Genomic DNA, 24895 nt, shown 5'->3' with positions numbered 1-24895 from the left:
ATTGTGTAATCAAAGTAGGAGTTAGTGACTGAATTGGATTAGGAAATAAGATAATAAAAAAGTAACTTGGGTGGCTAAGGCAGTATTAGAGAGGATTTAGAATTCTGGCTGCCAATTGCAAGAAAAACATCTCTGAACAGGAGAAATTTATAAACACTGAGCGTAAATCGTAGTATCAGGTAGTCTCTTCTGAACGAATTCTTCTGGAGTGTAGCATTGGACGGAAGCGAAACGTTGGTAAACAGTCCAGGGAAGATGAAAATTGAAGTTTACGAGATGTGGTGCCTCGTAAGAAAACTGAAGTTTAGGTGAGTAGTCCAGCTAATTACTGAGGAGTTATTGAATCGATTAGAGGGAAAGAAATTTGATACAACTATCACACGTTAGTGAAGAGGTATAACCTATTAGCCATTTTTTTCACTTTTTTGACTTGTTCGATGCGACTCGCCGCTGTTTCCTCTTCTCTGGCGAGGTTGTATTTACGTCCTACATCTTCAATTGTCAATCTCTCTTTGCCCTATATATATATTTTTGGTCTAAGAGTTCCTCTAGTACCATCGGAGATATTGTATATGCCTTTACGCATGTCTCACCATCCTCTTCAATCTTCTTATTGTTTCCCGCATAATCCTTTCCGCGCTGATTTTGCGGAGGCTGTTGTACTTTATTATGTTTTATTTTCACATAATTTTCAGCATCCTTCTATTACACCACGTTTCTAACGCTTCGATTCTCTTCTTTTGCTTCCTTCTTTTACTGCCGCACGATGCTGGACTCCAACAGTACGCTTTCAGATGTCCCTTGAACAAAACGTTCTCCGTTAATATGCCACGTCAAACTCGGATAAATTCTAAGCTTTCGATGACAGCTTCCATTCATCGTCATTAGCGGCTGAGACTAAATACTTTGAAACGGACGAGGACCCAAAATGTTTGCCCGGAGAACAGCATACCACTAGTTACATTACGTCACGAAGATGGCGCATGCTGAGATGGCGCCCTCTATATCAATAGATGACGTTTGCGCTAGCTGCCCGACATTGTTTTCAGTGCTTTCTCGTACATGAAGCAGTTAACTATGAGAAGTCGTCCTCCGTGCTCCTTTTTTATCACGTAATAGCTTCCATGCATTGCTAAGTACGGGAACTGGACAAAAATATGGAAACGACGCGAGAGATGCAGGCTTGAACATAAATGCACATCAAACCAAGCCTGCAGGTTGTACTTTAGTATTTGACCAAGAAAGGCACCTGTGCAACGTCCGCAATACGATAAAAGTGTAGATCGTGGTCAGAATAGTGTGAAGCAGTAAGTGCATTATGTCAGAGCAAGTGAATTCGAACGTGGGAAAACTCCTGGTGTTATTAAAGTGGGTGTTTCCGTAACTAAGGGAGCCCAAGTCATTGGTATTTTAAGAGGCACCATATCGATGATGTACACTGATTGGCCACAATATTATGACCACCACCTAATAACCGCTATGTCGAATCTTGGCTCGGATAACAGCAGCGACGAGTCGTGGCATGGAAGCAGTGAGACTTTGGTAGGTCCTTGCAGGAAGCTGGAACCAAATCTGCACACACAAGTCACCTAATTGCCGTAATTATTTTTCTTGGCGGGACGATGGCTCTGACGCCACAATCAATCACATAGCAGATGTGTTCGATAGGGTTCAGATCTGGCGAGTTAGGGAGCCTGCACATCAATCTGTGTTCCTCGAACTACTCCATCTCACACCTGGCCTTGTGACATGATGCGTTATCTTGATGAAAAACGCCACTGTCGTCAGGAAGCATGATCGTCGTGAAAGGGTGTACGTGGTCTGAAACCAGCATACGGTACTCCTTGGCCGTCATAGTGCCTTGCACGAGCACCACTGGACCCATGGATGTCCACGAGAATGTTTCCCAGAGCATAATGGAGCCGCCGCCATCTTGTACCGATCCTACAGTACTGGTGTCAAGGAGCTTGTAATGGTACTTGAATTACGTAACCATTGCGGCACCTCACCTCAACCTCTCGATACCAGCAATATTCTACTGTGTTTCTGTAAAATAGTTAACATATTTCTGAGACAACATTCAGATTTGATTTCATTAATGTAGAGGTACTTTGATACATCGATATGTTTATATTGCAATGATATTATTCTTATGTGAATTCTTTGTTTTGTCACTATGATCTTTGTCGTACTTGTAACTCTGATTTTTTGGGCGCGTAGGTCTTGGTCGTCATGTTGGAAAGACGCAAATTATAGTCAGTTTATAAAATGTGAACTTTAACAGTGAGGAAGATATTTTCAAGTATGTTTTATATTGTGATGTTTTGTGAGTTAAGTGATATTACAACAAAAGTAATGAAAAAGAAGTGTAACTTAAATTCGGAGTGCTGATTACTTTTTTAGATCACCATTGTGGTAACTTGCAAAAGTTTAATCTTCAAGAATGGTTGTGAAACACTTCTGTAAGACTTTTGAATATCGCAGAATAACACCTAGGCCTCTTTGCATCCGAGCTTGGAATCACCACCTAGATTTTCGACGATCGAACCGTGAGTTCACAACGAGACGAGCGTGGGAAACACGAAAAGATGAGTGCCTAGTTTATCCATTATTTCATGAAATGACTTTATTAACTGTGCTCTAATGACACCTGCCACATAATATAACGTTGTTATTGGCCGAAAATGCAATATTTAGTAGCGTGAGCAACACTACAGTCATAATTAATTTTTGGCCTTTGTTGTGGTAGGGTTGTTAGAAGCTGTTACTCTGGAAGACGACGGATTTACACCATCCCATTGACATGATGAAGAAGGTGTCGGAATTGAACAGACCACGCCACGCTCTGGCACTACCCCAACGTCCAGGGCCGATATTCAGGTGCCCATTTCAGTAGTAGTTGCCGATGTTGTGATGTTAAGATTGCCACTCGCATGGATCGTCTTCTTTGGAGTTCCATCGTTAGGAGTGTTCGGTGCACTGTGCGTTCAGCTACTCTTGTACGCTGGCCAGAAATAAGACTAATGTTAGTTACGCCACAGTACGCCACCTGTCCTGTTTCACCAGTCTGCCCAGCCTACGACGTACGACATCTGTAATGTCGGGTGGCCGTCCAACGCCACGACGTCTGGACGTGGTCTCACCTTGGTTTCGTCATGTTTTGAAGACACTCACCACAGCAGTCCTCGAACACCCGACAAGACGTGAAGTTTCGGAAATGTCCGTGTCGGGCCTCCGAGACATCACAATCTGCCTTCCCTATTCTACAAAGGGGCAGCATGCTCACTAATACCACATGCACACTGCATGTGTCTGACTAGCTGTCATTCCCTGCCAGGCGATGCTGCTATTGCCTGGACGGGTTCATGTCGATAGTAAGTCGGTGGTCATAATATTCTGGCTGACCAGTGTATACCGCACACAGTGAAAGCGGAAAAACCTCATCCTCTCAGTTACAGCGCTGACGCAACTGTACGTTGAGCGATAGTGACTGTTAGTCATTGAAGAGGATCATGACGAAAAATACGAGCACAACAGGTGCAAAACCACTGCAGAGTTCAGTATCACACTCGCGAACCCTGTCAGCAACAAAGCAACAAAAACTGATCTCCATAACCACGGAATAGCAAAGCGGGCTACAATTCCAGAACCACTCTCCAGTGGCGCAAATGCTCATAAGAGGAAAACATTGTGCCGAAGCCATCGAAATATGGACTATGGAGCAGTAGCAGAAAGTCATTTGGTCGGATGAGCCTTGCTACATACTGTTACCAACTTCTGATCGAGTGGATGGGTGGAGAGATAGTTTGGATATTCCGTGGTATTCCCTGTGGTCTATGGATGTTCTGTGTGCTGGCATTACAGCTAAGGATTATGTGATCCTTTCGGGTGATCAGATGCATGTCATGATATAATCTGTTCGCCAGTAGTGATGGTGTGTTCCAAAATGGTGAGGCTCCTATTCACAAGGTTCGCATCGTACAGAAGTGGTTTTTTGAGCAGCAGGATTAATTGTTGCATTTCCCCTGGCTATCACGATCACCGGATCTCAGTATTATTGAGACTTTGTGGTCTACTTTGAAGAGAAGACTCCGTGATCGCTATCGACCATCATCGTCGTTCCCTGAACGTGCCACCATTTTGCAGGACGAACCGCATAAAATTTCCTTCATGCAGGATCCGTATTTATCCGTTCGGACGCCTCTGGAAGCTGTTTTGATTTCCAGAAGGTTTCCAACATCATATTAGGTATGGTAATGTGTTTTGGTTTTTCCATGTTTTTCTTCATCTGATATACAAAGCCGGTCTTCATTGACGTTCATACCACTAGTCTAAATTAAACTATATCCTTAAACACATATCCAATAGTCAGATCGTGTACTTAAATAACAGATTGTATTCGGCCGCAGATGATTATTCACAGTTCCTCGATTAAGGTGACATTAAGATCGACAGAACAATCGACCGAAGACTGGCCGCACTCGCAAGAAATATTACAAATCTGTGGAATCCTAAGGAGGAGACTGTCTTTAACATATCTCAACACTTCTTTTGGTTTCATGCTTAATGAGAGTAGTAGTCTGATACTTTGTCTGCTTAGGATTCTACCTACCTTTCCAGCTGTTGTACCGCAGAATGCAAGCCGCTCTGTGTGTTTGCTCTCCTAGCTCGGTTGAACGACGTTGCGCCTTGGTTTCCTCGACATCGTTGAGCTAAAATCATGGACAGGATACCCTTTCGCTTTCAAGAACGTCGTCACAAGATAAATCTTTTGTTAACGTATTTACGTGTTCAGCTTAGCTCTCTTTGCAACTGGCTGAATAAAACTACACCAGTTGAGATATGGGTCCCATGCGTCTGATTTTGATATACAGAATGATGAGTTGTCAGTCTGCTTTCGTTTCGATTAACACATTTGAGAAAGACAAGTTTACATCTCACTCGTAAAACTTTATTTTATTTTATTTTATTTTTTATTATTATTTTTAATTTTATTTATTTTTTTTTTTTTTTTTGAACCGTCAGTCTTCTAACTGGTTTGGTGAGGTCCACTGCGAATTCCTCTACTGTGCCAACCTTTTCACTTCAGAGCAGCAATTGCAACCTACATCCTCAATTATTTGCTGGACGTATTTAAATTGTTGTCTTTCTCTACAACGTTTATCTTCTGAAATTCCCTCTACTAACATGAAAGTTTCTTCTGTATATCTTCAGATATGTCCTGTCCCCCTGTCCCTTCTTCTTGTCAGTATTTTCCATATATTACTTTCCTCGCCGATTCTGTGGAGAATCTTCTCATTCCTTACCTTATAAATCCACCCAATTTTCAACATTCGTCTGTAGCACCACATCTCAGATTCTTCGATTCACTTCTCTTGCAGTTTTTCTTCAGTCCATGTTTCACTACCAAGCAGCGCTCTGCTCCAAACGTACACTTTCAGGAATTTCTTCTTCAAATTAGGGCGTATATTTGTTAGTAGTAGACTTCTCTTGCCCATTCTGCTAGTGCTAGCCTACGTTTTATGTTCTCTCGCACCGTCCTTCGTGCGTTATTTTGGTACGTAGAAAGGACCTAGAAAGGGTAATTCCTTATCTTCGTCCACTTCGTCATCTCCAATCCCGATATTAAGTTTCTTGCTGTTCCCTTTTCTGCTACTTCTCATTACTTTAGTCTTTCTTAGATTTACTCTGTTCTGTGTACTCATTAGACCGTTCGTCCCATTCAACAGATGAGGATGGCAATGTCATCAGCGAATCTTATCACTGAGAAACTCGCACCTAGAATTTTAATCCTAATCTTGAACTTTTTTTTATTTTCGTTATTGCTTCTTTGATGTATAGAGTGAACATTCCAAATGGTCACATGATGTGTGTTACATGGGTCCTTTCAACTTGCTCCTCGGTATCCTTGCAATGGCGAGTGAATCATAGACTGCTTAGCTTCTCTGTGGGAAATCTAAGCTCTGACCTTCACGTGGCGGGCATCGCTTTTCACCGATATAACTGGGTGATTTTCGGGCTTGGGGCCTACCTCGCCCGACGTCGTATGGTTCAGCTGGTACAGCAACAAGAAAACCGTTGGCTTTAAGCTATACACATATGAGCAGATATCGTTGTCATCCTTCCATTTCCCTTCACTGACACCCAACATATGTAGATCCAGCATTAACATTTCTCATTTCGAATTTTTAGCTCCCCTACGATGTTCACATTTGCGACAGTCCACGCTCCGACTCGCAGACGTTATCCTTTCCATCTATCCATCTACGTGATTACTCCGCTATTCACAATAATGTGCCTGGAAAAGGGTTCAATGAACCACCTTCAAGCTGTCTCTCTACCGTTCCACTCTCGAACGGCACCCGGTAAAAACGAACGCTTAAATTTTTCTGTGCGAGCCCTGAGTTCTCTTATTTTATCGTGATGATCATTTCTCCCTATGTAGGTGGGTGCCAACAGAATGTTTTCGCAATCGGAGGAGAAAACTGGTGATTGAAATTTCGTGAGATGATCTCGTCGCAACGAAAAACGCCTTCGTTTTAATGATTGCCACTCCAATTTACGTATCATGTCTGTGACACAATCCCTCCTATTTCGCGATAATACAAAACGAGCTGCCCTTCTTTGTACTTTTTCGATGTCATCCGTCAGTCCCACCTGATGCGGATCCCACAACGCACAGCAATACTCCGTCGGTTATCCAGTAACTTCCTCATGGTCACCTCCGTTTGGCAGCTCACCCCCGAAGAACCGAATGAGGGACTAGTAAAGAATCTTTTGCCAATGGCACTCTAACAATAGCAAGCTACATGTTATGTGGATAAACATTGTGTTTTTAATGCACTGACTTTCATTGCCTTCAGAATCCTCATAACGTTGATCATTGCTGATTCCTCCGCCTTTTAGCGGCAGTTTTCCACCCCAAGGACAAGAGAGTGCCCTGAACCTTTGTCCGCACCTGCACCTTTTCTGCCAAGGCCATTGGCAGGATGATGGTGACTTGTTATGCCGGAAGTCTCCGGCTGCCATTCCTGGTGATTTTTATTCGAAATTTAAGTGATGGTATGGTTCGAACCATCGATCCATTACGTTTTAATAAATAGTAAAAGACGCCATGCCATTTTTTCTATCAAATACTCTACCCTATCCTTTTTGCTTGGGAGTAGAAAAGGGGAGTCAAGAAAACAATTTGCCACCGCCACTTTTGTCCCTAGTGGAAAGAAGCACCAGTTCACGCGTTGGCCCCTTTCTAACCCTACTTCCAGTATGATTAACCTAAAGCTTTGAGGGGGCGAAAAAGGGTAAAGGAGGGAAGGAAACCACATGCGAGCCATCAAAATTAAACATAATTTGTTTGGTTGGTTTTTTAGTTTTTTATTATGAGCGCCATGAGCAGCGATTTTGCGTCGACCAGCACGTCCAAACGTGTCTTCTCTGTGAGTGGGTGTAGATTCCGTTGTCGGTTCTGCTCGGTCCGAGTAGATTCAGATGACTTTTCAGCTTCTCATGGTTTGAACGTTCCAACTGCGAGGTTGGTCATTAAAGGTACTCCGTAAGGAACTGAACAAGTATTGCTGATAGCGAGAGTTGGGTGAGCCCTAGACGACGGGTGCTGAATCAGCCGGCCGAAGTGGCCGTGCAGTTCTAGGCGCTACAGTCTGGAACCGAGCGGCCGCCACGGTCGCAGGTTCGAATCCTGCCTCGGGCATGGATGTGTGTGGTGTCCTTAGGTTAGTTAGGTTTAATTAGATCTAAGTTCTAGGCGACTGATGACCTCAGCAGTTAAGCCGCATACTGCTCAGAGCCATTTGAACCATTTGAACCTGGTTCTGAATCATATGGCCGACGAACTGCTGCAGGGCTGCACTTCTTCTGTTGGTATGTCCCCCTCTTACTCCTTCATGCTTTATTTTGCCTCCAAAGTGCTAGGATTCCTTCATTTCGTCTACGTCTTTGGTGTTTAGTTTTTTGCTGACACCGTTTCTGCGACACCTCAGTATTTTTGTGCTTGTTTGGTTTGCGCACACAGAGTCCATTTTCTGTGGTCGTTTACGGTGGAAACAAAGTCTACCGCACGTCTTAACCCACTCCAGATTTCGTTCTCTGCCCACAGCGCTCGCCTCGCCTGACCTACTGGAGCATGCTTAACGGAGCACCTCAGAGCTCTTCCGGCGTCCCTGTCCGTATTAGGAGCGGACGCTCCGGCTAACACAACAGCAGGTGTAGCTGCGGGCGGAGCCGGTGCCGGTGCTTGTGGCTTGTAGCTTGTAGCGTGTACTTGTAGTCTGGCCACGCAGATGGCCCGCGGCGGCCCAGCACCACCTGGTCACGGTATCTGAGCCCCCATCTGGCCGTGGAGAATATATTCAGAGCACGCCACGTCAATGCGGACGGGCCGGAGCCTCGCGTTGCCGAAATCTGGGAACGGCGCTTCGCGTCACGCCGGCAGACGAACTGCCGCCTAATCTGGAAGCCGATCGGCGCAGCGAGTGAGCCGTCAGTGTCACACGCTGCATAATGCAACAGCTTGCGTCAATTCTGTCTCTTCTCCGCCGAATCTACACTTCCTGGTGAATCAGAATGTGTGCGGCGTATCGCTATGGATGGCCTACACGTTCGGAATTTGTTCCCGCGACGCCCGAGAGATCTCAGGAACTTCATGGGACGAAAAAGGACACTTCTTGACACATCTGGGGAAAGGCAAGTGACGTCGAGAAATTCAGTACCGTAAGGTGGATTAATCTGACACTCTGCGGCTAACCTTGGCTCGCTGGTTAGGAAATGTTTTAAATTTTCTTTCTAAAATTACGTACTAGGCAAGAATTAAACATGGCAGCATGCATTTAGAATGTGCGAATAACGATCTAGAAGGCTGTGAGTCCCATGAAATGATACTGGGTTGGAAGCACTGGACTCAATGTTTATCTTAGATATTTTAACAGCTATTAGGCCTACACCCCAATAGCTGCCGACTGAAGGGTTCGCAGGAGTTCAGCTAAAAATACGTGTGTAATTTTGCCTCCTGGGTAATAAAATGATTTATACGCCCTGCTAAACCCACAGGACAGGACAGGTAGTTTAAACTGTGCAAAAGGGACAATATAAACGGCTGTCAGGTACTCTCGAACATACAACCTTTTATTTGACCAAACATTACAAGAGCCAAGAAAAAAAAATTTAAATAAACAGCTTTAGTTTTGGATCTTAATTAGCAGCAGAATGCACCGTACAATCTCATGCCTTAACGGCAAGACAATTTTAATTTAAAAACGGCTGATAGTCAATAACTTCAGGCTCAACCAAAATCAGAAAAAAAAGGCAAAGCTTTATCTTAAAACAGTTCCTTAATTAGACTGAAGGCCCAAAGAATCTGACTCTTTAAGAGCAAACAACTTTAATTAAAAATCGGCTGAAGGCCCAACACTCAATAAGATTAAGTTAAAAAACAGTGCCAAAGGCTTTATGTAAAACAGTTCTTAAATTAGGCTTAAGGCCCAAACCATCTGACGCCTTAACGGCAAAACAACCTTAATCTCAAAATTGGCTAGAAGCCATACAAGTACAAACAACAAGAAAAGGCAGTACACCAAAGGCGCTTAGAAGTTCTGAGGGTCGGCCTGGAATTCAAACACTAACGCTCACTTAAGTGAGACAGGCAGTCAGCCCAACCATTGACGATCCGACGACAACAGTCAACGGACCCACCGACAAGATAATCTCTGCTTCACCCGACCAGCATACCAAAGGGAGATCAATGGAAGAATGTAGAAGGTATTGGCACCCACGACCAGTTATACATTGAGCTGTCAAACTACACACCGTGCTGGACAGCGACAATACGATGAGGAAAATACTGCCTAAATTTACGTAAACGGCCAGGGCAGGTAACGGGAACGTTAACGGCCATAAGGCAGAAGATTCCCTTCAATTCAGATAACCAAATACAGATAAACTCCACCGGATGGTAGTTAAAATTCCCAGCTTGAAAACACACGTTGTTGCTCACGGGAATATCCCAACAACCGACAACGAACTCCAAACGACACACTGTGAACAGTCATGACCTGCTGGTAGATTACGTCAAAACTCAACTTTCATGAACACGAACGGTGAGCCACGAACCTCGTAGCAATGGGAACAACAGCACAAACTCCAACACCGCATACAGACCGCCAGTGGGACAGGCCAAACTAGGCGCTACGGAGATTTCCTTACTGCTCCACGCCAACCGACCAACTGCCCGCACACAGCCCAGCCGGAATCTATAAGCGCCAGGCCAAAGGTAGTCCAAGGTGCAAATATCGATACACACCGATACACCCTCGGAAAGAGAGGGTAACAGCATAATCGCGGTAACCGCGGGAGACTAAACACAGAATAGCAACCAAGGTTTAATCCAACGCATAGCATCAGCCAGCTACGGGTCAACGATAAACTGTCGTTTGTGTGAAATCCAATGTAGGTAATACGTTGAACACTTGTGTAAAAGGGTACAAAATTTTGCTAAGTATGGGCTTCCTTCAGTCCAGGTCAAAGTACTCCCAAAATTTAAATTAAATGGTATTAGAATCTGGAGGTGACTCTGAAAGTTTTTCTGATGTGCCAGATGATGTCCAGCACTCAAAATGTTGAAAGATAAATTACCAGTTGGGCAACATGCTACAGTTTTAGATGACAAAGAAGCATATTCTGGAATTGGGAATGAGGTGAGTCATGAGAGTAGCAACGTGAAATGTATGGGAAAGACAGGTCGTACGGCAAATGGCCAGAACACAAAGCTAAACTATTTTGTCCTTGGTAAAAATTGATAAGAATTATCAGTCGAAAATCACTTAACAAAATGTAGATGTTTTCAAGTACGAGAGCTTCAGTAATTTGTGTAATATGACTCCTATTCAACTGTACAGTAATCTTCAATCATTATATTCTCTCTGTATACAATTACCTACAATGGAACATGAACCTATAAAATTAGTTGGTGACTTGAGGAAATACAATACATTTGTATATTTTCTGTGCCATTTTCTGGATAGCGTTCAATATTTCCTGTCCTTGCTTTCAAAATTTAGTACATAGGTTGTTTCTCATGCTCTTGAAAGTCTACTCGAGAGATATTCATTGAGTTTATTTTGTCTCAGCATTATGTTACAACTTCTTCATGAAGAATTGAATAAGTGGGTCACAGTAGCCCAGAGTGCAAGGTAACATTAGCCCATTTTTTAATGATACCAGAGTAACAGATATGATTTATTTTACTTAATATCTTTTTAATTGATGGTACAAGTCTTAGACAATACTACGAAAGTGTATTTGATATTTTTTTCTCTTCTACTATCCTTTGGTTTCGTGCCACATCTAAAAAGACACGCAAAAATTGCGAAAAAGTTACCCCAGTTTACCGTATTGTTTTCATCTCTACAGTGTGAATATATTACCTGCCAGAAAGGTCACACTGAGTCGAAAGTGGAGGGAACTCATTTAACAGTGGAAATGGACAATGTTCGAAATGCAATTTTTTTCACAATACGCGTTTTCAGTGGTATTGTGTTCTCTGTACTCTCTCGCATGTCCCCAGATTTGTCCCAAGAGCCAAATCGTGGACAACAGTCAACATGGACTTATAAAACATCGTTCTCATCTTCCCGAAGGATTTTGGCACTGTACCACACAAGTGGCTTGTAGTGGAATTGCTTGCTTATGGAATATCATCTCAGTCATGCGACAGGATTCGTGATTGCCTTAAAGAGAGGTCACAGTTCTTACCAATTGGCGGAAAGTTATCGAGTGAAACAGAAACGATTTCTGAGGTTCCCCACGATAATGTTATAGGCCCTATGCTGTCCCGTATGTATATAAACGATTTAGGAGACAATCTCAGTAGCCGTCATATGTTTTTTGCAGACCATGCTGTCGTTTATCGTCTACTAAAATCATCAGAACCTCAAAACAAAACGATTCAGAAAAATTATCTGTATGGTGTGAAAATTGGCAATGACCCTAAGTAATAAAAAGTGTGAGGCAATTCTCATAAGTGCTAAGAGGTATCAGTTGAACTTCTGCTACGCGATAAATGAGTCCAATGTGAAAACTATAAATTCACCTAGCAATTACAGTTACGAACAACTTAAGTCGGAATGGACGCATAGCAAATGTTGTGAGGAGGTAAAGTAAAGACTGCGTTTTATTGGCAGAACACACAGAAAATGTAACAGATCTACTAAAGAGACTGCCTACGCTACGCTCGTTCGTCCTCTTTTGAAGTACTGCTGCGCGGTCTGGAATCCGTTTCAGATATGGTTGACGGGGTACATAGAGAAAGTTCAAAGGAGAGCAGCACGTTTTTTATTACCGCGAAATAGGGGAGAGAGTATCACTGACATCATATAGCATTTGGGGTGGGAATAAAACAAAGGTGTATCTTGTTGCAGAGGAATCTTTTCACGAAATTTCATTCACCAACCTTCTCCTCCGAATGCGAAACTATTTTGTTGACGACGACCTACATAGGGAGAAACGATCATCATAATAAAATGAGGGAAATTATACACTCCTGGAAATTGAAATAAGAACACCGTGAATTCATTGTCCCAGGAAGGGGAAACTTTATTGACACATTCCTGGGGTCAGATACATCACATGATCATACTGACAGAACCACAGGCACATAGACACAGGCAACAGAGCATGCCCAATGTCGGCACTAGTACAGTGTATATCCACCTTTCGCAGCAATGCAGGCTGCTATTCTCCCATGGAGACGATCGTAGAGATGCTGGATGTAGTCCTGTGGAACGGCTTGCCATGCCATTTCCACCTGGCGCCTCAGTTGGACCAGCGTTCGTGCTGGACGTGCAGACCGCGTGAGACGACGCTTCATCCAGTCCCAAACATGCTCAATGGGGGACAGATCCGGAGATCTTGCTGGCCAGGGTAGTTGACTTACACCTTCTAGAGCACGTTGGGTGGCACGGGATACATGCGGACGTGCATTGTCCTGTTGGAACATCGATTTCCCTTGCCGGTCTAGGAATGGTAGAACGATGGGTTCGATGACGGTTTGGATGTACCGTTCACTATTCAGTGTCCCCTCGACGATCACCAGAGGTGTACGGCCAGTGTAGGAGATCGCTCCCCACGCCATGATGCCGGGTGTTGGCCCTGTGTGGCTCGGTCGTATGCAGTCCTGATTGTGGCGCTCACCTGCACAGCGCCAAACACGCATACGACCATCATTGGCACCAAGGCAGAAGCGACTCTCATCACTGAAGACGACACGTCTCCATTCGTCCCTCCATTCACGCCTGTCGCGACAGCACTGGAAGCGGGCTGCACGATGTTGGGGCATGAGCGGAAGACGGCCTAACGGTGTGCGGGACCGTAGCCCAGCTTCATGGAGACGGTTGCGAATGGTCCTCGCCGATACCCCAGGAGCAACAGTGTCCCTAATTTGCTGGGAAGTGGCGGTGCGGTCCCCTACGGCACTGCGTAGGATCCTACGGTCTTGGCGTGCATCCGTGCGTCGCTGCGGTCCGGTCCCAGGTCGACGGGCACGTGCACCTTCCGCCGACCACTGGCGACAACATCGATGTACTGTGGGGACCTCACGCCCCACGTGTTGAGCAATTCGACGGTACGTCTACCCGGCCTCCCGCATGCCCACTATACGCCCTCGGTCAAAGTCTGTCAACTGCACATACGGTTCACGTCTACGCTGTCGCGGCATGCTACCAGTGTTAAAGACTGCGATGGAGCTCCGTATGCCACGGCAAACTGGCTGACACTGACGGCGGCGGTGCACAAATGCTGCGCAGCTAGCGCCATTCGACGGCCAACACCGCGGTTCCTGGTGTGTCCGCTGTGCCGTGCGTGTGATCATTGCTTGTACAGCCCTCTCGCAGTGTCCGGAGCAAGTATGGTGGGTCTGACACACCGGTGTCAATGTGTTCTTTTTTCCATTTCCAGGAGTGTAGCTCAAACAGCAGGAAGTACTTGCTCGTTTTGTCCGCGCGCTGTTCGAGATTGGAATTACAGGGAATTTTTATGCAGGTGTTCCGATGAACCCTCTTTCAGGCACTTAAGTAAGATTTTAAGTGTAGCATCCTGCCCACTCGTCTAATATAGGGTGCCGAGGAAAGTGTTTTCTCGTATCGTTAGACAATAATTCAAGCAAATCAGATTAATAAAGTTCATGACAGTAAATTAAATTGACAATACTTCGCGTATTCACGAAGGTGGGTCGCAAGCAGATAGCTAAAGGCAAATAATCAACGTCCTACGGTACATAGAATTTCAATGCAAGCAAAACAAAACAGTTCATAAGTCTCTGCTGCAGTGCTTGTATGACGGCTCTTCAACTACTGCGGCCGCGGATACGCGGCGCGGCGTTTATATTCTCTTCGTAGAGATGCCACTCCTGTCATTATGTCCTAGTCAGCGTACAATTCGCTGACGTCGTCTCTGTGGTTTCCTCTACAGTTCAAAGTGCCATGGGTCAACATCTTCCCCATTTAGGCTGGGATAGTTTGAAGAGATAACACAAAAAGTTTTGGTAGCTGCGCACAGATTTTTCTGCTGTGACTATTTTGCAGTTACAATGGAACGAAGAAAGGCAATCAAGGCCTTTGTTCCACAAGATTTAGACAAGGCTCTTGAGTCAGCTATAGCTAGGAAGCCATTTCTTTTAATTCCAGCGCATGCAACAGATTTTTTTATTTTAAAGACCCTGCTGAAGCGTTTTTCTCAATGCAGGCAGTACGAGCGACGTGCCTCACACCCAGCCATCTCAAATAGCTGTCGAAAACAGTTACTCTGAAGCAGAGACGCGGGAAAATGTCAATGTATTCAGAACAGAGAAGCCTGTGCCAGATGTACCCCATGCTGTCTGCATTCGAAATACCAGCCATGTTTCTCAGTGGTAAAACAAGGGACCTGTTGATGATGTTGCCATTTCTTGTTCAACGGCGCAAAGAGTTTTATAGTAAATTTTTGAAACATCTGTTCCCAGGAATGGAGTTGTGTAAGAAACTGAAGTAGATACTGACAGATTATATTTCGGGAATTTAATACTATTATTCTACTGCAAAAAAATTTAAAAGAAATGAGAAACGGAGTTTGTTAAAATATTACTCCTGTATTTCTATACTTCTGTTATCACAAATTCAACTTTCATATTGGCATTTAAAACAAGCCGGCACGATAACTCAGAGGGTTTGGTCAGAGGGTTAGCTGCCGCCTGTAATAATAATAATAAAAGAAAAGTGAGTTAATGGGTCAACAACTAACTGAAACGGGTGTCTTGCGACGTCCTCCCCGAGAAGATACAACGAACGAAAATGAAAAAAACGAGGTTAAAAACAAAAAAATAAAGCAGTAGTGCCTCGGTATGAATGGCATTTGGAACAACTATTTTCTTATTGGCATTTAAAATAAATCAGTTTCTTGGTATGTGACTTAGAACATCATTAATAAAAAATATGTTTTCTAATTTCTCTCATATTTTACAGTGACGAGATCGGTAGCATAATTATGTGATACCAGAAGTCCTTACGGGTTTTTTTGTACGCAAATAAGGTATTTACAAAAAGAGATCCATTGATTCATGACTCTCCTGACACATGCGAGTTTTGGCCCTTGGAACGTTTTCAACTTCATCTCTTCACTTACTGTAATGAAAGTTAGGCCTGGGAGTTCCCGAAGGGTACATTATAGGACCAATGATGTTTTTAATCTACAGAATTTATTTAGGAGACCATCTGAGCAGCCCTGACAATGCTATCGTTTTCCATCTAGTAAATTAACCAGAAGATTAAAACTCACACTATAATTATTTAGGCAAGATATCTTCATGGGGCGAAAAGCGACATTTGACCATGAACTATCAAAAATGCTCCTCCAAATGAGCGCTAAAAAATGTCCGTTAAATTTCTGTTTCACAAATTACACAAATTAAAAATGTTATCGTTCAGCTAAATACATAGCGATTAAAATTACGAACAACATCAATTTTAACCTCAAGCGTTTCCTCCCGCCATTTTTTCTGAAGCAGAGGAAGTTTCCAGGGAGTCGATTCAACTTAATTAAATAAATACAGGGTGTTTCAAAAATGACCGGTATATATGAAACGGCAATAAAAACTAAACGAGCAGCGATAGAAATACACCGTTTGTTGCAATATGGTTGGGACAACAGTACATTTTCAGGCGGACAAACTTTTGAAATTACAGTAGTTACAATTTTCAACAACAGATGGCGCTGCAAGTGATGTGAAAGATATAGAAGACAACGCAGTCTGTGGGTGCGCCATTACGTACGTCGTCTTTCTGCTGTAAGCGTGTGCTGTTCACAACGTGTAAGTGTGCTGTGGACAACATGGTTTATTCCTTAGAACAGAAGATTTTTCTGGCTCAAAAAAATGGCTCTGAGCACTATGGGACTTAACAGCTGTGGTCATCAGTCCCCTAGAACTTAGAACTACTTAAACCTAACTAACCTAAGGACGTCACACACATCCATGCCCGAGGCAGGATTCGAACCTGCGACCGTAGCAGCCGCGCGGTTCCGGACTGCGCGCCTAGAACCGCGAGACCACCGCGGCCGGCTAGATTTTTCTGGTGTTGGAATTCCACCGCCCAGAACACAGTGTTGTTGCAACAAGACGAAGTTTTCAACGGACGTTTAATGTAACCAAAAGACCGAAAAGCGATACAATAAAGGATCTGTTTGAAAAATTTCAACAGACTGGGAAAGTGACAGATAAACGTGCTGGAAAGGTAGGGCGACCGCGTGCAGCAACAACAGAGGGCAACGCGCAGCTAGTGCAGCAGGTGATCCCACAGCGGCCTCGGGTTTCCGTTCGCCGTGTTGCAGCTGCGGTCCAAATGACGCCAACATCCACGTATCGTCTCATGCGCCAGAGTTTACACCTCTATCCATACAAAATTCAAACGCGGCAACCCCTCAGCGCCGCTACCATTGCTGCACGAGAGACATTCGCTAACGATATAGTGCACAGGATTGATGACGGCGATATGGATGTGGGCAGCATTTGGTTTACTGACGAAGCTTATTTTTACCTGGACGGCTTCGTCAATAAACAGAACTGGCGCATATGGGGAACCGAAAAGCCCCATGTTGCAGTCCCATCGTCCCTGCATCCTCAAAAAGTACTGGCCTGGGCCGCCATTTCTTCCAAAAGAATCATTGGCCCATTTTTCAGATCCGAAACGATTACTGCATCACGCTATCTGGACATTCTTCGTTAATTTGTGGCGGTACAAACTGCCTTAGACGACACTGCAAACACCTCGTGGTTTATGCAAGATGGTACCCGGCCACATCGCACGGCCGACGTCTTTAATTTCCTGAATGAATATTTCGATGATCGTGTGATTGCTTTGGGCTATCCGAAACATACAGGAGGCGGCGTGGATTGGCCTCCCTATTCGCCAGACATGAACCCCTGTGACTTCCTTCTGTGGGGACACTTGAAAGACCAGGTGTACCGCCAGAATCCAGAAACAATTGAACAGCTGAAGCAGTACATCTCATCTGCATGTGAAGCCATTCCGCCAGACACGTTGTCAAAGGTTTCGGGTAATTTCATTCAGAGACTACGCCATATTATTGCTACGCATGGTGGATATGTGGAAAATATCGTACTACAGAGTTTCCCAGACCGCAGCGCCATCTGTTGTTGACAATTGTAACTACTGTAATTTCGAAAGTTTGTCTGCCTGAAAATGTACTGTTGTTCCAAGCATATTGCAACAAACGGTGTATTTCTATCGCTGCTCGTTTAGTTTGTATTGCCGTTTCAAATATACCGGTCATTTTTGAAACACCCTGTAAATGTAATAGATGCAGACAACCGCCACGAGAGGACTACACTTCATTGGTAGTAGTAACTGATTCTGTTATGGGGTTCGAAAGTACAAAGACTGAAACAAAAAAATTACACCACCTAAAAATAATTAGTATAGAATAATAAACTTTCGGGAATCGTATGTTTAGGTAAAATATTTAAGCGCTTTGCTTTTCAAGATCACAGGTTAATGTAAGCGCGAGATAAGTCATTGCAAACGTGAAATGCTCGTATATTAATAACCGGTGCTACAGCTAGAATTTTAAGCGCAAGCATTGAAACGTGCATGCGTTTTGTTGTACAGCTGCCGGATGTCAGTTTGTGGGATGGAGTTCCAGGCCCGTTCTGTTTGGTAGATCAGCACAGGAAAGGTTAATGCTATCTGTGGAAGATGCTGGACTTTTCATGCGATGATGTTCCATATATGCTCCATTGGAGACATATCAGGTGATCGAGCAGGGCAGGGCAACGTATTGACACCCTAAGGAACATGTTAACTTATAATGCTGGTATGTGAGTGAGCATTACTGTGCTGGGAAACACCCTCTGGAATGCTGTTCACCTGTGGCAACACAACAGGTCGAATAACCAACTGTTGCTGTCGCACGAAATCGGATCCCGGACCACAACTCCAGGTGAAGGTACAGTGTGAATACAGCAGGCAGACAGGATGGTTGCAAGCTGTCGACTGTTCGCCTCCTAAGCGACACATGGCCATCACTGCAGCTGAGGAAGAATCAGCCTTCATCAGAAGACACAACAGACCTCCACCCTGCCCTCCAATGAGCTCACTCTGGACACGACTGAAGTCACAAAGCGGTGATTTGGGACCAGTGGAATGCACGCTTCAGGGCGTGTACCTTGGGGCTGTCCTTAGAGTAACCGTTTTGCAACAGCTCTTCACGTTATTTTGGTGCAAATCCTGCTTAACAGCTGCTGCAGATGCTGATGCGCCAGTCCTACACACCGAACACAGTAGTCTTCCCTCTCGGTAGTGCTGCGTGGCCGTGCGGAGCCCGACCTGTGCATTCTCGTGACCACCGCTGCCAGCTGTCACGTACAGTGGCTACATTTCGGTCACCTCCATCTGCAGTATCGCAGAAGGAACATCCAGCTTGTTGTAGCCCTATTGCATGACCCCATTCCAACAATGTGAGGTGTTGATAAAAGCGTCTTTGACGCCTTAATGGCATTCTTGACTAGCATCAGCTCACCACGTCCGGTCTCAAAGGTAACCAAAACTCACGACTGTTACAGCGTGTATTTAAAGCAAACCTAAATTGCATCCTCACAGAGGCGCTAACAGTACCACTCTTATGAGACTGGCGCAAAATCTGACCAGATATTATCTGTCAGATCTAGAAACACGTCTACCAATTTTCGTTTATGTCACACAAATTCTTCTTGGTGTTGTGATTTTTTTTTCCGTCGGTGTATGCTGAGCAGGTGCTGTATGAGAATACTTAAATTTTTTCTACTTCCATCAATTACAAATAGTACAACGGGCTTTTGTCTGTTAGTAAAAAAGATCGTCAACGTCGTTGTTTGGAAACAAATGAGCGAATCATTCTGAGCATACCCTGCACAAAAATTACTGGAGGTTATTTTAAATGACCAGTAATGTATCTCACGGCCGCTCTTCACTATGTTAAAAGTTAAATTACTGAGTGCACCCAGAGTGTATTCGGTCATTACGTCTCCCAACAATTCATTGCCGACTACTCTGTTCCATATATGAAGACAGTAACTGCTCTCGGAAGAACATGTACCACTGATAACCGTGCACCTTCACTAGAATAAATAATTAATTGAAACACTCAGCTGCCGACAGGTGTAGTTGATATACCTCGATGGGGAGAGCTGAAAATGTGTGTCTCGAGTGGGACTCGAACCCGGGATCTCCTGCGTACATGGCAGACGCTCTATCCATCTGAGCCGCCGAGGACATCTGAAACATATTTTGAAATATATATTTTTTCACTTGGTTAATCTCATTTAAAACCAGCGAAAAATGTGTACAAGGTGAGGCGCTTAAAGAATAATTGAACTCTGCTGCGCAACAAACGGAAAAATAGTTAGGAGTGAGGTAGCGCTCATGGAACAAAATAATATCACTTTCTTGTTTTAGCAAACGAATATTGGAGATCTTTGACTTTGTGGATAGTTCTGGTTTGAAAAACAGATCGCTGGTCTTTCATAGGATATCTATGTTTTACAGTATCGATTTAAATAAAACCTGTGGACATATAATTAAAGAAGGAGGACGCACAAGAGGTAGGCTGTACCCTTAACATCAATAAGAAAAGCATATGTCTTTTATAAAGAAACATCTCAAACCAACACACAAGAAATATTGTGAGGAAGGCGTTTTATCGGCAGAAGACTTAGAAAATACAGCACATCTACTAATTGGAATATGCAGCATGGTGTCGGATCCTCACTACATACGATTGACGGAGAACATCATTTTGTATCTACATTGCTGGAAAAAAATTGTACACTGGAAAGATGACGCCGATTTTGGTGAGATGACAGCATATGCTACCTGGTGGACAGTAGACGTACTGATAATTGTTGCAACGTCGTTTGTCACCAGGTAGAATGCTGACACAGCTACCAGAGCGCCATCTGTGTCTGCCCTTTAATAGGAAATGCTCACAGCCACAAGGGTCAGCGTGACGGCTCTTTATGCGCTGTTCACCCGCAGCATGAACGTGGTCACCATGTGCCGCCGACTCCAACTAGCGTGCGACGTCGTGAGGGCGTGGTCCACCAAGTGGCGACTCAAGTTTAACGCCGCCGAGAGCCAGGCGCTCGTCTTCACTCGGAGACGGCTGCCTCCTGACCTGCCGCCTGTCTCGATCTCGGGAGGCCCCATCCCGTGGTCACCGACCGGCACATACCTCGGTGTGACGCTGGACAGGAATCTCACCTGGCTGCCGCACATCCGAGACATCAGGGGGCGGGCGATTGGGAGTCTCCAGGCGCTCTACCCGCTGCTGAACCCCTCATCCACCCTCCCCCCTCGGCACGGCCTGACCGTGTACTTGGCCCTCATTGGGCCGGTACTCGAGTACGCCCCCGTTGTGTGGGGGAATGCCCCTCCGTCGCACGTTGCGATGCTCCAGCGTGTCCAGAATCGGGCTCTGCGACTCGCTCTCCACAAGCCGCCTCGTTTCTCCACGAGGCTCCTTCATGAGGAAGCTGGTGTCCCGTTGCTGCGGGGTCGCTTCAGTCCGCCAGGGTGTTCTATGCCTCTGCAGAACACTCTGGCAGTCGTCTTATACGCGGACTGGGACACTAAGTCCACCGCCGGCCGACCACGCGTTGGCCTGATCTGCTGCGGGGGTAGTTTCTTCCGCGGCCCCTATGACGCATTTCACGCAGCGTCCGCCCCCACGCGGCCGTTCACATAGGTCAATCCTAACCGTGAGGCCAAACAATAGTTCTTGAGGTCCACACAGGAACAGCAGCTTCGCTGCTTAGCCTGTCTCACTCATGGTAGATGTAACCAGAGATTTGCAGTGCAGTGCAGTGCAGTGCAAGGGTTAGCGTGGGCCAAACGTGTGAAGTAAGCAGGCAACTATGTCACTGAGAGGCACTCGTGCTTCTTACAGCCAACGGAGCGACTTTGTAACAGATCATATTGTGGCCTTCCGAGTGGCGGGATGGTCCTTTCGGAGAGCAGCACACAAGTTGGACTTGCTAGACGGCCGCTGTGACCGAGTGGTTCTAGACGCTTCAATCCGGAAACACGCGGCTGCTACGGTCGCAGGTTCGAATCCTGCCTCCGGTCATGGATGTGTGTGATGTCTGTGGTGTCACCGCCAGACACCACACTTGCTAGATGGTAGCCTTTAAATCGGCCGCGGTCCGTTAGTATACGTCGGATCCGCGTGTCGCCACTATCAGTGATTGCAGACCGAGCGCCGCCACACGGCAGGTCTAGAGAGACTCACTAGCACTCGCCCCAGTTGTACAGCCGACTTTGCTAGCGATGGTTCACTGACTTCTACGCTCTCATTTGCCGAGACGATAGTTAGCATAGCCTTCAGCTACGTTATTTGCTACGACCTAGCAAGGCGCCAGTATCCGTACTATTGATATTGTCAATCATGTACCATAAAGAGCGACGTTCGTCATTAATGGATTAAAGTTAAGTATTCCACCAGCTACGTCCGTTTTTCTCAATTCTAATTCCCTTGTCATGTTCCAGACCTCACGCCAGCCTGCGTGAGCTGAAACGCGTGCATTTCGGCCTCCTTTACTAACACGGTTGGCTCTCCTGCCAACCACAACAATGTCCTTAGGTTAGTTAGGTTTAAGTAGTTCTAAGGCTAGGGGACTGATGACCGCAGAAGTTAAGTCCCATAGTGCTCAGAGCCACCTGAACCATCTAGGCCCCGTGGCCTGGGATGTGATAACCTACTACTCTCGTTCACATTTAGTGTTCCTGGACGGGGCGCTAAGTAGCTCTCGGTATACGCAGAATGTTGTTATACCTGTTCTTTTGCAACAGGAAAGTGATGTGTTGTTCCAGCTGGATAACGTTCTCCTACGCACTACTCGCTAAACTCAATGTGCTCAACAAGATGTGCAGCCAATTCCCTGGCCTTCACGATCACCGGGCTTGTCTCCAGTCAAGCACTTGTGTGATAGGATGGGACGAGAAATGACTCATGCGATTCTCACAGAACTATGTGAACAGGTAGAGCTGGCGTGGCACAACGTATTCCAGAGTCAGTGCCAGCCTAACCGCCCTCAGAGGCTACACCACCTGCTAATATGGTTGTTTCATAATGGATCAATACGAGGTACCTCAAACGCTTGTGCTATTGATCTAAAAATGTAATTATTTCATGTACTCCATATGCACTGTTGCAACAATAAATCTTGAGGGCATTGGAAACCTTTAAAAGGGTACACTAATTATTTCGTCGGGAGCATGTCTCTCTTTTGTTCTGTTCTGTTTCATTTGCTAACTGTATCCGGCATTTGTCGCTCTTATCAGGAACAATCAACTTCTTCACACTAATTCATTCTTACTGCTGAATACACTTCTGTTAATATGTCATTCCTCTTCGACAGGAATTTCCTGTTATGAGATAATTAGTCAACACACTTTAAAGAATCCTTACCGCAATATCAAATATTCATTGGCGTATTTGTTATTATTATTATATTATTATTATTGCTATTGTGTTGTTCATTATTATTGTCTATAGCCATCACTGAAGACCACGTCAGGTGCCAATCACGCATTAATACGAGCTTTACTTGTAGCCTGAATTCCTTGCATTTATTCTCTGACAGCCTATCTTCTTTTCTCGGCCCATAATCTGGTTGGCATCTGTTCATCTTGGAAGCCTTTGAAGATATCGATCACTGCCCAATACTTTTCCCGATTTGAGATGTCTCGCTCATTTCTGCGACCGTATTGACCGTTCATGTTTTGTAGATGCCGGGGTTGTTTCGTATCCGTCTTTGCAGCTGCAGGGAAATGCGTTTCTTTTTTCACGAGGCGCATGTCGTTTTAGTGAAATAAAACACCATCAGAGATCTGTAATGAAAGACATTTACAATTCGGCTTGCTTTCCAGATCGAAAAACAGTTCGCCACAAAAGATGTTGACTTCACTTACTGTATTTCGTACTTGTTTTTCCCTCATATCAGGAAAAGTCGTCTCCTTGCACGTTTACACGTTTTTGGCGTTTTCTCTCGTTTGGCAAAGTTAATTCTGGCCTAATCCCACAACGCTTTGTAGAGGTACGTATTTCTTCATGTGAAACACAAAATTATGTGGCGTCTCTTCTGTTTGTATCTTTCTTGCTAAATATGTCTCGTGTGTTTTGTGTAGTGTTACCAACATTATCGCAATTTTTTATTGCGCTCTAAAAGTGTTGTCTTCCTCTGCCGTTAGTCATGTGTGTGTTATTGTGTTCAAAATGGTTCAAATGGCTCTGAGCACTATGCGACTTAACATCTGTGGTCATCAGTCGCCCACACTTTAGAACTAACTAAACCTAACTAACCTAAGGACATCACACACATCCATGCCCGAGGCAGGATTCGAACCTGCGACCGTAGTAGTCACGCGGTTCCGCACTGAGCGCCTAGAACCGCGAGACCACCGCGGCCGGCTGTTATTGTGTTATGCCATTTAATTATTTTGTTATCTATTTATTTATTCTGTAAGAGAGTAGGGATGGAGTTGATGATCTCAATGGTGAGTAGGCGAAGTGGAGGGGGAAGTGTGCAGCGACGGGAGGAGGAGGGGGTGGGGGTGGGAGCAAAGATGAGTGAACAGTGCGTGTAAAGAAGTGAAATGGAGAGAGAGTAGGAGGAAAATAGTGACGTGTTTTATAATAAGTTCCACTGTAATCAACAACTATCTTCGTAGTTAATACTCTTTTCACACTGAATGTAAACTTATATTCCCAGACTGATCTACATTGTCATAAACAAATAATAGCACACCAAAGTATGTATACACCACGACACCTTTGCAGACAGCTGGAGATGCCACGCCCCTTCCCTCAAAATATAATAAGTGTGGAAAGGTTCCAAACCTGTATACAAACAAATATTTAGCAGCTCGCCAGTCCCCTCTTATCTCAGTGAACGTATCCTTGCAAAACATAGACAACCCCACAGCCACAATTACAACTAATGCATAGAATGAAATATACAAATAGATATTGATTAATAGCTACATTAAATGTTGCTGTAATGGTTATTATAGATGTGTAACTTTTAACTACCAAAACTCTGTGTGTGGACAAATAATGCAAATATGCTTTACATAGGTTATTCCCAGAATAAGTGAATTGGATACATGCTTGCTGACGTACATTAACAGATTAGTGTCCTGAGAATTCAGATAAGTGGTAATAACAGGTATTACTGCTGTATGGGATACAAGCAAACTGAGCTGTACTGCAAGTAAATTATTTGTAAAACTGATACAAGCTTGTATACAATGAATAATAAATTACTTTTCTATCCAATTTAAATTTGAACTAGCTGACATCTGAA

Source organism: Schistocerca gregaria, chromosome 1 (genome assembly GCF_023897955.1).
Source record: "Schistocerca gregaria isolate iqSchGreg1 chromosome 1, iqSchGreg1.2, whole genome shotgun sequence".
Classification (NCBI taxonomy): domain Eukaryota; kingdom Metazoa; phylum Arthropoda; class Insecta; order Orthoptera; family Acrididae; genus Schistocerca; species Schistocerca gregaria.
Note: the sequence above shows the minus strand (reverse complement) of the source record.